The sequence below is a fragment of the Gopherus flavomarginatus genome, chromosome 7 (assembly GCF_025201925.1).
Source record: "Gopherus flavomarginatus isolate rGopFla2 chromosome 7, rGopFla2.mat.asm, whole genome shotgun sequence".
NCBI classification, from domain to species: domain Eukaryota; kingdom Metazoa; phylum Chordata; order Testudines; family Testudinidae; genus Gopherus; species Gopherus flavomarginatus.
The window spans coordinates 77,832,316-77,850,066 of NC_066623.1; positions in this window are offsets into that span (position 1 = coordinate 77,832,316).

Below are 17,751 nucleotides of genomic sequence, written 5' to 3' on the forward strand. Positions count from 1 at the left end.
ACGGGAGATAATGCTGCCTGCTTCTTGTTTACAACATCACCTGAAAATGAGAACAGATGTTCACCTGACACTTTAGTAGCTGGCATTGCAAGATATTTAGGTGTCAGATATGCTAAACATTCGTATGCCCCTTCATGCTTTGGCCACCATTCCAAAAGACATGCTTCAATGCTAATGACGCTTGCTAAAAAAATATGTTAATTAAATTTGTGACTGAGCTCCTTGGGAGAGAATTGTATGTCCCCTGCTCTGTGTTTTAGCCACATTCTGCAATATATTTCATGTTATAGCAGTCTTGGGTGATGACCCAGCATGTTATTCATTTTAAGACTACTTTCACTGCAGATTTGACAAAACACAAAGAAGGTACCAATGTGAGATTTCTAAAGATAGCTACAGCACTCGACCTAAAGTTTAAGAATCTGAAGTGCCATCCAAAATCTGATCGGGACAGCATGTGGTGCATACTGTCAGAAGTCTCAAAAGAGCAACACTCTGATGCAGAAACTACAGAACCTGAACCACCAAAAAAGAAAATCAGCTTTCTGCTGGTGGCATCTGACTCAGATGATGAAAATGAACATGCATTGGTCTGTACTGCTTTAGATCGTTATTGAGAAGAACTCATCATCAGCATGGATGCATGTCTTCTGGAATGGTGGTTGAAGCATGAAGGCACATATGAATCTTTAGCACATCTGGCACATAAATATCTTGCAACGCCAGCTACAACAGTGCCATGCAAATGCATATTCTCACTTTCAGGTGGCATTGTAAACAAGAAGCAGGGAGCATTATATCCTGCAAATGTAAACAAAGTTGTTTGTCTGAGCGATTGACTGAACAAGAAGTAGGACTGAGTGGACTATTTTTGAATACAGTTATTTTTGGCACATAAGTCTACATTTGTAAATTCAATTTTCATGATAAAGAGATGGCACTTTTATTAAAAGAATTGAAAAATACTATTTTTTTTACAGTGCAAATATTTATAATAAAAAATAATTATGAAGTGAGCACTGTACACCTTGTATTCTGTGTTGTAATTGAAATCAATATATTTTAAAATGTGGAAAACATGCAAAATATTTATATTTAGCTATGTATAAATTAAATATTTATATAAATAGTCATCTGTTTAATCACACAATTAATTGTGATTAATTTTTTTAATCGCATGACAGCCCTAATTCATTCTTTTAGGATTTTAGTAAAGGGGACTCTGCCCCAGAAGAGGCAGAACTCCATAATCTGACAGGATTATTATTATATATTAGTAATTATAATTAATTAATTTATTATTATTATATTATATTAAATTAGATAAAGCTAATTATAATTATATTCTGTAGCTATGCCATGAATGACTGTCTCCCCTCACACCTATACACAAGATTTTCTTGGTTCCAAGCACTATACTACATTGTCTACCTACTGTTTATAAACTCTTACTAACTTCCTTATGAATCATGTGGGCAGTTTGTCTATTTGCACATATTCTGTCATGTCACCTACGTGCTCTTTCCAAAACTTTTGGGAAACCCTTCCCTAATGGTGTTGGATCTTCAAAGGGAGAACTTAAGTAACTAAAGCAGAATACGGCTCTTGAACTAGAATAGATTTTACTTTGTCTGGCCATGCTCCCTTGATTGGGTATCCCAACAGATCTCACAAACTGAATCTCTGGGCCTGCTCGCTGCAAGGCATAGCCTAAGTACCTTAGAAAGTAGATGTGACAATATAGAGATGGTGCACTTTCCGTTACTAACAGAACTATTCTGCATGGTGCTAGAGTTCTATTGTGACCAGAGGTTCTGAGGTCTTGTCCACATGCAGCATTTAAAGAACCCAAGGTACTTTTTGCAGGAATTAGAAATGTTAGCCGTCAAGGCCTGGTCAAGCTCCAATTCACTTTGGAATTTCACTTCACTCCCTGAATAATGTACAGTGCTGCTATGCTCCGTCAAATAGCTGCTGTGTTCAACTCCAGAAGTGGCTTCCTTTTGATAACAGATGAAGTGATCCCAGTATATACCCTAAGTCCTTTCACTTGCAAAACTTCCATTGATTGCACTGAGCTCATTTGTTTATAAAGTACTTTGAAATCCTTCAGGATGAAAGGCTGTACTGTTTGTTAATATAAGACACTGTAGGTTACAAGCTAGTCTCAGCCCTGTGCAAGCAGCAGCCCCAAGGAAACTTTCTCATGGGGTGGAAGTAACTTACTTCAGACCTTTATTAGGTCAGCTGCACTGGCCAAGGCAGTGAGAGAGGGAGCAGAATCCAGGCTCCAGTGGGAGTATGAGGCACTCCCCCTTGACCTCACACTCATGGAATTGCAAAAAGGGGTGAGCTAATGCATCTGCACAGTGGTTGGGGGATTTTACGCCCCTCTTTGCAGCATAGGGCTGGGTCAGAGTGCAACCCTATGGAATATTGTTACTCAGGTAACCAGGCAGAGCCTACCAGCCACAGTCCTACAGTAGGTTGTTCACACTCCTATGGTATCCACAGGAGTTGGACGGAAGGAGATAGATTCTCAGCTGAAAACTTCTGCTGAAGGAGCTTTCAGCCGTAAAAGTCATGCTTGATAAAACCCTAAAGGCCTGATTTTCATTTACTCTGAAGCCACTTTACCCTGCCAGAGTGGTGCAAAGAGGCCTTTGCATAAGTAAGAATCAGACCCTACATATTTATTTTCATGGAGGGTCAAATGTTACCGTACAAGATGAGAGTATGGAAATAGTCTGGGGGTGGAAAATTACTTTTTGATGAAGCAGTCTAATAAATGAATTGAGAGTAAACTTCACTCTATTGTATTAGCAGCAGGTTTGGTACTCCATCCAACTTACTAAACTCTGAATAAATTATTCTTTTTGTTTTACCAGCATCCCATCTCCCATACCCAAACCTCTCCAGATTCCTTTTAGTTTCAGTGTTTTGGGTTTACGTTTTTTTTTTCTTTAATTAAACTTCTTGATCACCAGTTACACCTGCTCTGACCTGGCTCATCTGTGGAATGAATTTTAATGCAGGCTTATTTAGATGGAATTTGAAACTGCAAAGGTGATTTATAGTACAGTGAGTATCATCTGGAAAAAGCTTTAATTTATCTTCCCATTTATGTAAAATTTAGTTCTAGTGTGCCTGTAAAAACTGCTGGGAAGCAGCACTGATTGTATTTCATGGGCTGCTACAGGAATGATTTAAACCAGATCGGAGAGGTTCGCTTTCCTTTTATTTATTTGGTTTTTAAGGAAATATTAAGGTCCTTCTCATCAGTGGTGAGAAATTAGATTAGAATCATCTTTCACAATAGCACATTAGGTGTTTGTTTCCCCCTTCTGAATCCTACCCTCTAGGTGGTCGAAAACAGTTTTGTCTTCAGGAATTCAGTCATCATGGTAATTGTGGATGCATCCTCTCAAAGGTGTTTATGCCTCTCTAGTTGAGTCTCAGTTCTGTGTTACACAATGCAAGCAAGCCATTTATTTAGATTGCCTTCATCTGGGCAAATTGAGATATTGTCACCTTGGAGGACTCTCTTGATTAATGATTACTTGGAGCAATCACTGTAGCACTCCAAGACACAAGTGCCTTTTCAGAGGAAAGTATATGAGATAAAAGCTTTAACACTTTACCTGTTATTGAGAAAAGAAAATAAAACACTTGACACTTGTATAGCTCCTGCCATTTGAGGGTCTCACAGTAATTTACAAAGGCTAACTAATCAAGTCTCACAACACATCTACTCAAAAGGGAATTACGCTCATCCCTATTTTACAGATGGAGAAACTGAGGCAGGGAACAGTTCAGCCAAAGTCACACAGGGAATCTGTGGCTCACTCAGCACAGACAACAGATATCCCAACTCCTAGGCCTCTGGAAGGAGGAAACTATGTCCTATGCAGTCCCCATACTTATTCTATGTTTCTATTTCATTCTTTTTAGAGACATAGGCTGCCACATACACCAGCTTCTCACAGTGAGAAGTTATTTTTTTACTTGACAAATGCATTAAGGGAGTGGTCAGTAAATTTATCAGGGTACATGTCTCATAAGGTAACTGATTCTAAATGGTCTTGAAGGTTCAGAGGTGCTTGATGACCCCTGTTCAGAGTAGCTTGATGAGAGTTACTCTATTCCTGCCAGGGGGCAGGAACAGAGGGGGAGTCCTAGGTGACTTAAACTACTTTTGTGCAGCGCATACTCTGTGGCTAGGCAAGAGCCTATCCAGTCCCCACTATGAAATACAGCAGCCTCCATCTGACTATAATTTATATGCTTCCTCAGGCCCTGGAAAGCAGAGACTACATCGAAGTGCACTTGAGCTGAGCCCCTGACATGTCCCCAATCCATCCCCTAAATCAGGGATGGGAGCAAGTCCACCACAGAGCCCTTACACAAGCTCTGTACTGCAGAGGGTATTTGTAAGGAGGCACCTTTTTTCCACCTTAAGGCCCATTTAAACTTCTCTGTCAAGCAGGGCTGGCTTTACTGTTTTTGCCACCCCAAGCAGCATGCCGAATTGCAGCTGCGGGCAGCTGAAGACAGAAGTTGCCGCCGAATTACCGCCGCTGCAGAAACACGCGTGCCACTCTAGCAGCACACGGACTGCCCCCGCCGTCTGCGGGGGCATTCAGCGTGCTGCTTGGGGCCAGGGCAGGTGCAAGGATGTTTCGCACCCTAGGCGAAACTTCCACCTTGCGCCCCCCCGAGCCCTGTGACAGCTCCCCGTCCCCCCTCTGCCCTGAGCACCCCCCCCCCCGTGGCAGCTCCTCCCGGCCCGGGGAGCCATGCGGCAGCTCCCCACCCCAGCTCACCTCTGCTTCGCTTCCTCCCTGAGCACGCCGTCACCACTCCACTTCTCTCACCTCCCAGGCTCGCGGCACCAATCAGCTGTTTGGCACCACAAGCCTGGGAGGGAGAGAAGCAGAGCAGGGTGGTGTGCTCAGGGGAGGAGGTGGAGCAGAGGTGAGCTGGGCCGGGGATCGGTTCCCCTGTGTGCCGCGCCTCCCCTTACTTGCTGCAAGCGACCCTCCCCGCACCACCCTGCCCCAGGTTCCTCCGCCTAAATGCTGATGACGACTAGGGTGGCTGCAGATCCGGCTGCCGCAGTAGCCACCAAAGGACCCGAAATGCCGCCCCCCCAAATGCTAGCACCCTAGGCAACCTCCTAGGTCACCTAATGGGTTGCACTGGCCCTGCTTGGGGCCACAAAAACACGTGGACTGCTGCCCCTTGCAGATTGCTGCCCCAAGCACCTGCTTGGAATGCTGGTGCCTGGAGCAGGCCCTGCTGTCAAGGGGCCATGGTGTAACTGAGAATCAAGCTGAAGACCTCAAACCAGGACTTGGCTTCTTTAAGTTATACAAAATTTCTTATTACCTAGGATTCAGAAAGCACACACGGTTATAGATACAAATAAACCAGTCATGCTTTTTACTCTGATCCACATAACATAACAGTAACACCACCATTAAAGTAATAATAAAAATAGATGAGTAAGCCCAGATAGAAGATCCTTATTTACAAGGGACATCTAGTCCGCTCCTAGATTAGGTCTTCAACCAGCTCCAAGAATGGCTGACTTCCCACTAGCAAATAGTTTCAACCTATACAATATATCAGTCCAATTACAGGGCAAAGTGCACCTTGGATGTCATTTTAGTCTCTCTTGCGCTTTTCCCATAGGTGGCAAACTTGACTGTCTGTACCTCACTTTGGGTGGAACCAAGTAGTTCAACCACTCTTAGACTGTATCTCTGGGTTGCAGCATCCCTGTTTCCCACCCATATTGACACCATAGATCTGTTTGGCACCCGTTAGCCCTTTCACTGTGGAGATGTGCTTCTTCAAACAGAGCATTATTTATTCACCAAAGGTACCTAAAAAATCAGAGCAAAGGAGCAAAACAAAGGTCTACACACATTTTCCTCTACTTTACCCTTAATCTTTTCATGCAAGTTTTTGTACATTTCAGCCAGGCCAGTTACCTCTACCTCTAGGTTATAAGAAGGAGATTGCCCCTTCATCTCTCTCTGTGTCTGCTTGCCAGCCCATCAGCTGTTGCTGGCACTCCCAAAGTGGGTTCCCCTCCTTCCCAAGGCCAGGATATTTAAGGTTTAGGATCCACTTTGATTCTAAGCTTAACCTTGGGAAAAGGAAGCCATTCCAGCCTGGATAGAGCCAGAATAGGAGCTATTCCCCCAATAAAGAGCTTCCCTATTGTTTCTTCAAGAACTCTTGTCCAAGTCATTGTTCTTTCTGCTTGGTTCCTTTAACAATTCCTTTCACTTAATTCTGTGCATTCAGGAAGGCTAATATCACACTGTGACCTAAGAGATCTTGGATATTTATTAAAAAAAACCACATCTCATAACTCCCTCATTCTCCACAACGTGTAAAAAGGCACTTTATTTTGTGCTCAGAAAATAGCGATATCCAACTTCTATAAATCTGAGTGAGAGTAGAGAAGGAAAATACTGTATATTCCTTTTAGATTGTAATGCACTGTGTTTTAGGGATAAGGCTCTTGTCTTTAAATATTGTAAACTACAAGATATCAAGTCCAATTACAGCATGACTGGGAACATTTTGTCCAAAGCAACCTGGTGATCACATGGACCAATTCCCATTACCATACAGCAGAAATCTCAGCACTGACACTCACACAAAAACTACTATGGCCACTACATTAAAGGAGGCAGAAAATGAGACAATTTTTAAATAGTCACACTGTGTTTTGAGACCTGACGTTGAACCTGGAAGGTACATAGGCCTCATTTTGGTCCCCTCACTAGAAATGAATTTCACCCTTTAAGACTAAATTGTATTCTTATTTCAGTATTAATCAGATATTGTTTTAGCAGTATAAAAATAACTATACATAGCAAGGAATACCTAAAGCATTCAGTATATCCATCCAATCAGAAAGACAAATAACACTGTGAAACTGTAATATATCCAAATTAATAAAATGAGCTCCGTTTGCTGTGTATTTTCTATAATATCCAGGTTCTGTAATAAGTCTGTTGCTCTTGGTGAAAATATTGTCTTATTGAATAACCCTAACTGGGTTTTATTAAAACATAAGTAAATAGTGACAAATAATTTTAGTGGTAATTACTGAATTTCAGTATTTATGATGTGTCTAGATCATTGTGAAACTGGATTTTATTTTCGTATGAATATTTACAAATTGTAATTAGAGTGAGTCACAAAAAATTAGAAAATTAATGATAGCCAGGGAGTGCATTTATTCAAAGACGTTTTAAAAATACTTATCTGTAATTTATTACTATGTAACATGAACGCTTTATTACAGACACAGGCATAGTTTGGAAATCCATGTGTCCAGCACTTTGAATACCTGTGTAGGAAAGGTACGATATTAGATTTCAGGCACAGATGTTTTCCTTCTCTGCACAGTGCAGAGAGACTAAAGCACAAAATTCACATGCATAATCAGCCTGTGACAGAGACTGACCTCATTGGTGTTGCAGCGTGGCAGTTAGTTCACGGGGTCCCAGCTGAGGCAGTCCACCTTTCAGTAGGTGGACTCAGCCCTCCAGATAGCTCACCAATTTAATTCACCCCTTTCCAGGGTAAGAGAGTCCAACAAAATATATACAGTCCAACATCCCCACAAAAGAAAGGGGTCGTCAGCCAACGTCCAGATTACTGTGGGTGGCACACCCTCAACTCAGGGCTTACAATGTCTATCTTCTCCTCCTCCTCCTCTCCGTGAGGAAAAGAAAACTGGGATCAGGGCTGCTCCAGGTGCCATCCAGGGCTTGGGGCTGCACTAGTGGGCCATCCAGCTAGAGCAGGGATGGCAGAAGGGGGCAGAAGAGTCAGGACCTCTGGCGGAAGGAGCAGAGCGGGGAGGGGCCTCGAGGGAAAGGGGCAGAGGGTTAACCTCCCCGAATGGGAAGTGTACACGCCATCAACACCTCTCCTTTGAGTCTCTTCTCTGGCCCCTTTTCTCAGGGCCTGGTGTAGCTGTTGCTTGTAGGCCCCTCTATTGCACTAAGGGCTCCTGCTGTATCCTTATTCAGGCACTCCTAAAATACGTCTCTCTTCCTTTACTGTCTTCTCCCTTTCTAGTTGTCCGGCTCTCTCTCAAGCTCTTCTTTCAAGTGTGGTGAGCCATAGTCAGCTGGTTCCAGACCTGCTCCTTAATCTCTTTGTCCTAGTGTGGGATTTATGCCCCAATTCAGCAAGGTATTTATAATCACACCTTGGAGAGGAATGGGGAAGTCCTTGGTAATCACTTATGCCTTGAAAGGAGCAACAGTGCTCCTCCACAACTTATATTCCCCTTGTTAACCAGAACAACTGACATCTAAAAGATTAGTGTACATTTCCACTGCCTAAAGCAGCAGTATTTCATGCCACAAATGCCATCACATGCATCACTGTGCTTGTGGTACAGGAGCAGCCATTGCCATACAGCCATTATTCCACAGAAGCTGCCATTGTTGGATTAGCAGAGGGGATTGCTGTGGGTGGGGATGTCTGAGGAATAGTACAGAGTCAAATGACTAAACACTGTATAATCTAAGATCTATGGGATAGTCACTGTCCTTTCCTGTGGATCTCCAGCCTACCCAAGAAACTATGGCTGCCATCCCCCTCGGTCTCTCACACAGTCACTGGCCTTCCTGTGTTAAGTGGATAACAGCTATGGCTATTGCAAGTGTTCTGAGAAACTTCAGCTTAATCCTATTCCATAAGAATATGCAGTTCCAGCAAAATGGAAATGCTTTACAAAATCAGGTTATTTTTCCAGAATTTTGTTTCAGAAGAAAACCAGACGGAAAAAAAAGTTGACAACGTTCGAACATCTGATTTCAACATTTTCGAAACTAAACATTCCAGTTTTTATTTTAAAATGATTTTTCAGTTTGAAGGAATGATTTTTATGTATTTTTTTTAAATGTCAAAATCAAAACAAAGCATGTTGATCAATCCAAAATGAGCAAACTAACAAAATTCAGAGTTTAATTTGCAGAGGATTTTGAAATGTTCTGTTTTCACTCCAGTTTGGAATGAAGTCAAATTTCAAAATCTCTAAATCCTTTGGGAAATAGAACTGTATGGATGGTGGAAGTTCTAATGGTTACCCCGTAAACCCCACAATTATAGAGATCAGTGCTCATCTTTTATGTAGTTTCTCTTGGAAAATGGGGCACAAGACTCACACTCATCATCGTCTCCTTATCCCTTTGATATGATGGAATTCCTTTTCCTAGTAACAGTGAATGCTAAAGTTAACAAAAACATGCTACACTGAAAGACCCTGCGGATTGAAGCTTTTTCTTTAGTCACCAAACAGGGAAGAGAGTTTACATATATGCTGTCCATACAGAGAGCAGTTACATAGGTTATTATTATTGTTGTTGTTATTGGTATTTCATACTTATTATAAGATCTTATAATGGGTTGCAGTACTGACAACCTCTTTGTGTTTGCAAAATCAGTATTCAAAGTCATGGCTCTTTTGAGGTAAACCTATTGGAAATGTTGTTACTAGGCATGGATAAACCACATTGGTAAATAAAGGAAGCATTGAATCTGCATCCATTCCTAAATCAAATTTGAACCCAGCCTCAGATGAGATTCTGAAATATCTGGATATCTTTTTTCCAACAGGGCCCAGAGGTGACAGAGACCTAATGAGAAAACCTATTTTCTCAACTTTTCCAGACTAGCTTTGTAGGCTCCAAGAGTTTTCCTGCTGGATAAAGGCAGAAGTATCCAAATAGTGGATACTTAACCAAAGTGAAGCCAGTTTCTGAAACTTCTGAAATTGTTATCTCTATTACTAAAACTCCCATCACTGAGACATGTATGAAACTGACCTGCGTCACTACCATATGTGAGGCTCTACCACCTAATCTGTCATGACAATTCTTTTACTTACATTGGTTTGGCAGCGGGAGCCATGAGAAGTGAGAAATCCCCAGCATAGGAACAGTTTATGAGACAGTCAGCAGTCCTAACATAGTGGTTCAGCTAAGGATAATTGAACTGACTATGGTCTGCATAGTGATGACTCTGGCTCATTAACAACTTACCTCACATTAACTGAAGTACCGGAAACATAGAAGGGGTGGCACCACATGCAGTCATCTCATTTGCTGCAGACAGGAATCACTGGGAGAACGTTTTCATAAACAAAGAGCTGCAGGCTATGTCATTGTCCTCATCTTTCTGCTCTCTAATTCAGTTAAGAAGCAACAGGCTCTCTCATCTCAGGGCTTTTCATTTTCCTCTAACTCCTCTGGTTTAGGATTTTTTGTTTTTTTTTCCCTCCGCCCTCCTTCATACTATGCCAGTAGTGCTGCATACTAATAAGACAAGATCAGGTGAGTCCCCAACCAGTCATTTGTTTAATAATTTGTTTATGAAACATCTGAATTGCCTTTTTCTGGATGCTAGATAGTTGAGAGGGGAAGGTATTGTTCAATTAGCTAATGGTGCCCAGCTATATCTAGTATTTCAGCTTTGATAGATCTGTAAGGTCATATTTATTAAAACTCAGTTAGACAATGATGTTCAGTAAGAAGACTAGGATCCTCTGCTTAGTACATTGATGTAGCTCAGATCTGTAACAAAACAAGAATGATGTAAAGTATCCCAGATAAAGGCTCTGAGATTTTTTCGCCTCTCCAAAAGGCTGAGAGAGCCACACAACAACAGCAAATGTCTGCTGCTTTCCTTATGCCTCCATTTTTGTTGGATTTGGTTCTTCTTCCTCTTTGTAAGGAACTGACAGAAAAGCAGACCACAGACACATTTTCTTAGGCCAGGTCTATACCACTGCTGCCGGTCAATCTAAGCTACACAATTTGAGATACGTTAGTAGCATAACTCAAGTCAACATAGCTTCAATCTACTTACCACAAGATTCACGCTATGCTATGTTGATGGGAGATGCTTTCCCGCTGACATTGCTTCTGCCTCTCGTTGAGGTGGGCCCACTAAATCTATGCCATTGCATCGATTGCAGCAGCGCCGATTTCGCTCCATAATGAAGACAAGCCCTCAGATGGTAAAGTTAACTCTTTGGGGTAAGGGCCATTTTTTGTTATGAATTTGTACAGCACCTAGCACAATGGGGTCCTGGTCCCTGACTGAGCCTCCTACTATAATGCAAATAAAAAATAATAATAAAGTTAAAATTTCAAAGGAAAAATAATGAAACCCCTTGGAAGAAAGCAAAAGTAAAATGAAACACTATTTTTATATTCATAACTATTTCCCCCCCATTGCTCAGGAAACACTGGCATGGGCAGGTTATATTCAGATAAAACTTTGCTTTGTATGTCCTGTATGAATCCTGCCCTGTGAAGCTATTAGTCTAGGACAGTGGTTCTCAAACTTGGGCTGCCGCTTGTTCAGGGAAAGCCCCTGGCTGGCTGGGCTGGTTTGTTTGCCTGTCGCGTCGGCAGGTTCGGCCGATTGCGGCTCCCACTGGCCACGGTTTGCCGCTCTAGGCCAATGGGGTCTGCAGGAAACGGCGCGGGTCGAGGGATGTGCTGGCCGCCCTTCTCGCAGTCCCCATTGGCCTGGACTGGCAAACTGCGGCCAAAGGGAACGACAATCAGCTGAACCTGCGGACGCGACAGGCAAACAAACCGGCCCAGCCCGCCAGGGGCTTTTCCTGAGCAAGTGGCGGCCCAAGCTTGAGAACCACTGGTCTAGGGGATAATCAGGAAGACTGACCACTTACCTCAATAGTATTTAATCAGGTGAGTAAGGAAACAGGACTTACTCAGATGTTCATTCATTTATCTGTAAGCTTCTCTCTGGCACCAATTACCATAGGATCTAATCATAAACACACACAGAAAGAAGCCGGTGACTAGGAGATTGAACTTTCAGTGAGCAGTGCACAATTCTGTATGTGTGTATGTGTGTGGTTCATTTTTAGTAAGAACAGCACTTCCAAAGGTGGTGTGGTTACATCAGTAGACTTTACAGAGCCTATATTTAATACTTGCAATTCCTGGATTGAAATCCCATACTCGTACATTAACATCATACTAAGGCTTAAAATTTGAAGCTGCAGAAGCCAGGAAATTCTCCGTAAAAGTTCATCCAGAAATCATAATTCTCCACCTTTACTCACATGAATTATGATAGGATCCTGTCCTATGATGCACTGAACAGTAAGCTATATGGCAAAATAAATCACACTCAAACTAAGACCAGGCAAGGAAGGTTTCTACCTGACAGGATTAATCAGCATTTGCCAAAGTCTCATGTCACTACACACCTAGAGCAGGTGGTGGAGCAGGTTTTGTGAATGGGGTGAGAGTTTTAATGTTTGTCACCTGGTCTCCTAGCCTATTAGGAGGGATGGAGGGGAGTGAGTCAGTGTAGAGATTTTGATTAATGAACTGACAACTACATCAGGTCCACAAAAAATTAATCAGGATTTTGTATGATTTTATTATAATTTGTATTCTTTTGGGATAACTTGCTCATCTGCTGCTAAATTTGGATTTCTTTGGCCAGCCAAATAACCCTTTTAAATTTGCATATATTTACATACATTGACATACAAATTGGATACACTGTTATGTTTGAATATGGTCTCGTCCTGATCTAACTATCAGCAGAGTTATTGTTCATGGCCAACAGTGAGTTGAAGGGATCCAGCAACTCATATAGTGATGCTTAGTTTTAGGTAGGGCTCTCTTCTTACAGCCACTTTTAGTTACTTAAAGCAAAGGATACTCTAAACAGGAGTATCTTGAATATTTGTTTGATGCTTTAGAATTGTTTCTTCCATGCAGATTTTTAAAAAGAGACTAAACTAGATACTTCAGAATTTTATCTAGAACAATAAAAGACTTAAACATTAAAAACTGTGTCCCCTAGATTCCTGCTACTACCCTCATATCTGCTCATATAAGTGAGCTGGATAGTCAGCTCATGAAGTAGGTCACTATTTGGGGAACCTTTTGTTAAGAATCAGTCATGACTCTGTATGATTCAAAAGCAGATGTTACTGATTATTAGCAAAGTGTTATTTTATAGACTGTCTTTTGATGATGAACGCAAGACTTCAAAAGTTAATTACTTTTTAACCATTTGTCCTTTATAAATAAATCATTAGTAAATAGGCTTTGGGAGTATGTTAGCCAATTAACTTATCTGGAATAATTATAGGTTGACTTCTGGCTTGTTAGTGACTCTTAGGGTATGTTATCAAAGAGGATTACATTAGTACAAATTTGGGACCTTTAAGTTCATGCCCGCAGCATCCGTATAGAGGGAGGGATTTCATTTTAGCATTTTGATGCATGCTGTTTTTCATACCCCCTTAGTTCAAACTGCAGGGTAGTGTGAACATATTCTTAGTTTCAAGCACAGCATGGATCAGGATTACAATCACAATCATTTGGGAAACAGTTAGCAAAATTAACTGTTAGCAAAAGTTAGCTAGCAAAATGTAAGGATAATTAGCTGGGAAAATGTCAAAGTCACAGATTTGAACGTAAAGCTCAGTTAGTTACACAGAAAGAATAAGTGTACTCTCCAGGTGTATATAAAACAGCAAAAACACACATAATGGCTTACAGGTCTCCATCCAGGCCTTAGCCATGTTAGCATCTCTGCCAGAACAAAAAGGGTGGGGCAAGGCAATAAGACTCGAGAGCAAAAGTAGGAGGAAGCATGGATGTAATGGGCCTTGAAAGTGAGGACAAAAAGCTTGAATTTGACCTAGTTGAAAACAGAGCAGTAGTGGTGGGATTCAGAGAGGGACACATGAGCATTTGTTTTATCAAAGCCGAGTTGAGTAAGTGAGGTTTTCTCTTTGTGGAGATTCATGGAATTGAAATTAGAGGGGGTATTTGAATGTAAGGGTGTGGGGGTTGGAAAACGACTAAATTGGAAACACTGCAATGTAACTACTTGACCGCTGGTGGGGAAAGAAGAGGTTGGGAGGCGGAATGGGGAGGGAGGGAGAGAGGGTATATTGAGGTGTTCTGGGAGTGAGTTTCACAACTGTAGGCCAGATGTCAGAAAAGCTCTGGCCCCTACTGTCATAAATCTCATCCCTGTGGTTGACACTACCACTGCTACAGTGGATTATGTCAGTTGTGGGCAATTGGTTACATGTTGAGAGGTAGTTACTCAGGTGACTTGGTTTTAGGGTGACCAGATGTCCCAATTTTATAGGGACAGTCCTGATTTCTGGGTCTTTTTCTTATATAGGCTCTTATTACCCCCCACCCCCATCCCGATTTTTCACACTTGCTGTCTGGCCACCCTACATGATTCCATCCTTTGAATAGCAGGACTAAACCTTGAATATGATTCTGTATTCCACGGTGAGCCAATGGCGACCATGGAGTATCAGGGTGATGTGCTCTCAGAACCTTGTATTACTGATTAGGTAGGCTGCTACACTCTGAGTCAAACAGAGCTTTTCAAGAGTCAGCAGAATCAGTCCTAAGTGAACTGCAATAATCAAGCCTAGCAGTCTCCAATGTGTGGTACACAGATCAGTATTATAGTATGAAGTGCTCCGATGTGGCCAGCATGTAGATGGGAAAAGGTGCTTTCTGCAGTCTTAGGCTCCTTGGGTATGTAACAGTTACAAAAAGTCCAGAAGGACCACAGGGATAGAACAGTTTGACAAATTAAAGCCAAACAATCTTGACAGATGATGTTCCATGCTGGCTAACATGTGCCTTGCTCCTGCATAATTATGAGCCACGATTCATCCCTTTATTCATTTCAAAAGATCTTCACTGTGTGAGGATTTACATAGATGGCCCATGAATAACACATACAATAAAACCATTTTCATTTAAAGCAAGCTTTTTGTTTTGGTGGTGTTTGCCTTATAGTTATACTGTGTTGAGGCAGAGGGGCCCACCATTTTTATGCTTCTGGTGTGACAACTGAAGAAGGGCAGACATTGTAATCATACTCTTTGACCCTCATCCTGAAAAGACATTGCTGCTTGTTGTTTCCATTTGAGAACACCTTCCCTGGACATCCCATCTTGTACTTTTCCTAGACTTTTACTTTTGCATATGAAAATGTCCTGTTAAAAAATATCTTCAAGAGAATGGAATGACCCCAGCTTCTCCTCCCTATTAAGCTTCACCCTGATAACAGGTGTTGTTTCTTTAGATGATACTTTCACCTTATCTGATTCACTTATCAAGACCCAGCTCTTTAACCCCAGTACCAAGGTTGAACCAAATTCCCTTCAGATTTTTTACAATTACTTTGGTGTAATTTACCAAATGATAGTTAATTTCCAAGAAGTGTATTGTAAAATCTGTACAAGAGGTCACTTCTATTAGGCAACTTCCTGGCTTGATAAACCATCACAAAGAATCTCCAGACTTCCATTAAGTAATTGATTTGTGTTGGTCATTTGACTCAATTGCCACAGACAGGTTTCACTGCATTTAAATTCTACAACATTCCTCCATGTTTCCAATTTTACAAAATTCCATATGTTCCAACCACTTGTAATACTTACTGGGTGAAATTTTTAATCCACCCTTCACCCAAGCACTCTCTGAGTGATTAAGAAGCTGGTCTTAGCCTAGGAATGCATTATATACCAAAAGGAGTGACCAGACTAATAACAACCATGTTGTTCACTTTTAGTGGGAAAAGCCAAAGGACTAAGTTAACTAGTATGTTCTGGTGGTGCAAATCTTTGGTAACCAATCAATTTACAGCCAGGTTTACAACTGCTTTATGTTACCAGTGTGAAACAGCCAGAGCATACCCCTGATTTTTGTAAGTGGAAAACATTCTCTGCAATATTTCCAACATTAAGAAAACAATTTACAGAAGGAACAGGCCGTATAAGGCTGATGACTTAGAAATGCCCGATGATTGACAGTTACTTCATGACCTAAGTAGTGGTTAATTATACTCTGGTTTGCTTGGTCCATCAACAGTAAATTCAAAGAATGTATTAAGCAAAGTCAATAAACAAGAGAAGAGAGATACTTTAAATCCTTAAGAAGACTAAGCATACACTCTGTCTTTGCAAGTTGGCACTCTACTTCCTATAAAGGCTGACATTACAATTAAATTGAGAGACTTATTTTATCTACTTGGGAGCTGGACCTCTATTTTCTACACTTTTTAAATTTTAAGTGCTAGTTAAAAATATCTTTGAGCAAAAATTCCCATTGGAATTCTTGTATTAAGTTCAAGCTTTTTACTGAGTGTCACTAAATCCCACTTAATCCTATTTTCACTCAGTCATCAGTAGCTCTGTGCATACATAGATAGAAATAATGCTATAAGAGATTATGCTTGCGAAAGAACCATAAACTATGTTTCTTGGCTCATTCCTTAACAAAATAACTTGCTGATTCTAAAAAGTTAGTTTTAAGCTGCCCAAGTCAAGAGGCTATTGGAGAAGCTAGCTTAAATCTTTTTATAAAACTTAATGTAAATACCCTGTAGAAGAACTTCAGCAAGATCAAACCACATGAAAAACTCCCAGTAATGAGTGCTTGTCTTGCATAGTAGTACATTACTTCAATAGTACAAAGGTAGGGACTATGAGATGAAGGATTATAAGAAATACTCTTCAAATACTATAAGCAGTGATAAGAAATAAAGGCATCAATAAATGTTTATTAAGAAGTACAAAAGGATGCTATTTCTGTTTGTATTAGCAAATTTGATACAGGTTTCATAGATATCGATGGACATTTTTCATCCAGAAATTATCCTTTTGAAAGCACAAGAAAGCAGATATTAGGAAGCCTGATTAGTGCAAAATATTCCAATAGTTTAAGAACAAATCCTATCAGGAAAAGCAAGATAGGTCAAAATGATGAGCTTCCATCACCCCTAATATTATTGCACTCAGAATCAAAATCACAGAATAGTGTGTTCAGATTTTTAAAATCCTAATAAAATTGAAAGAAAGTCAATGGACTTTAGATTATGGTCTCCTGCTGCTTCAGAAATGCCATGGCAAAGTGAAGATATTCAAAGCAGGAAGAATCCGATCTTGCAACAATATTCCAATACAAAGACTGATATAACAAATGAATGATGTGGATTTAACTATTCTGGATCATGGATGTTTATGCATGAAAGTAATTTACTCATTGCACCTTTATGAATGAATTGCCACAATCTGATTGACAGACACTGTGTGCCTCAGCCAATCAGATACCTTTTCAACCTTATAAGTGATGGAGCAGAACCTTAGTTGATGTAAAATGCACTGGTCCTTTTAAGTCAATGGGGCTACACTGATTTACATCAGGTGAGGATCTAGCCCAGATTTTTTTCTTCAATGTATATACAACATTTAAGAATAAACTGGTTCCTGACTACCAGAAGTTGTTTTTTTTTAACTCTTATCAGTCAAATAAAGTCATTCATCCAACAATCTAATTGGTTGGGAGAGATTATATGTGGCATAATCATAAATATCCCTAGTACCACATTGAAGGAACTGTAAGCTGTCTAATGACAATGAGGAAGATCTCTCCTCTCCTATGACAAAAGCCAAAGATTGGGCTCAATGAGAGGAAATCTCCATGAGAATTGTTCCATCTATGGAAAGCTTCAAGGTCTGCCTTTCCAACATGGAGGACCCCTTGGAATCTATAACATGATGCAAGTATCCATTTTTAGTGCAGAGGCACAGGACCTATCTCTGACTATCAGCTGGTCCTCTCCTGTCCTCAGTAATGTGGGGTCCACTATTAGGGACCCCAGTGGGAAGAG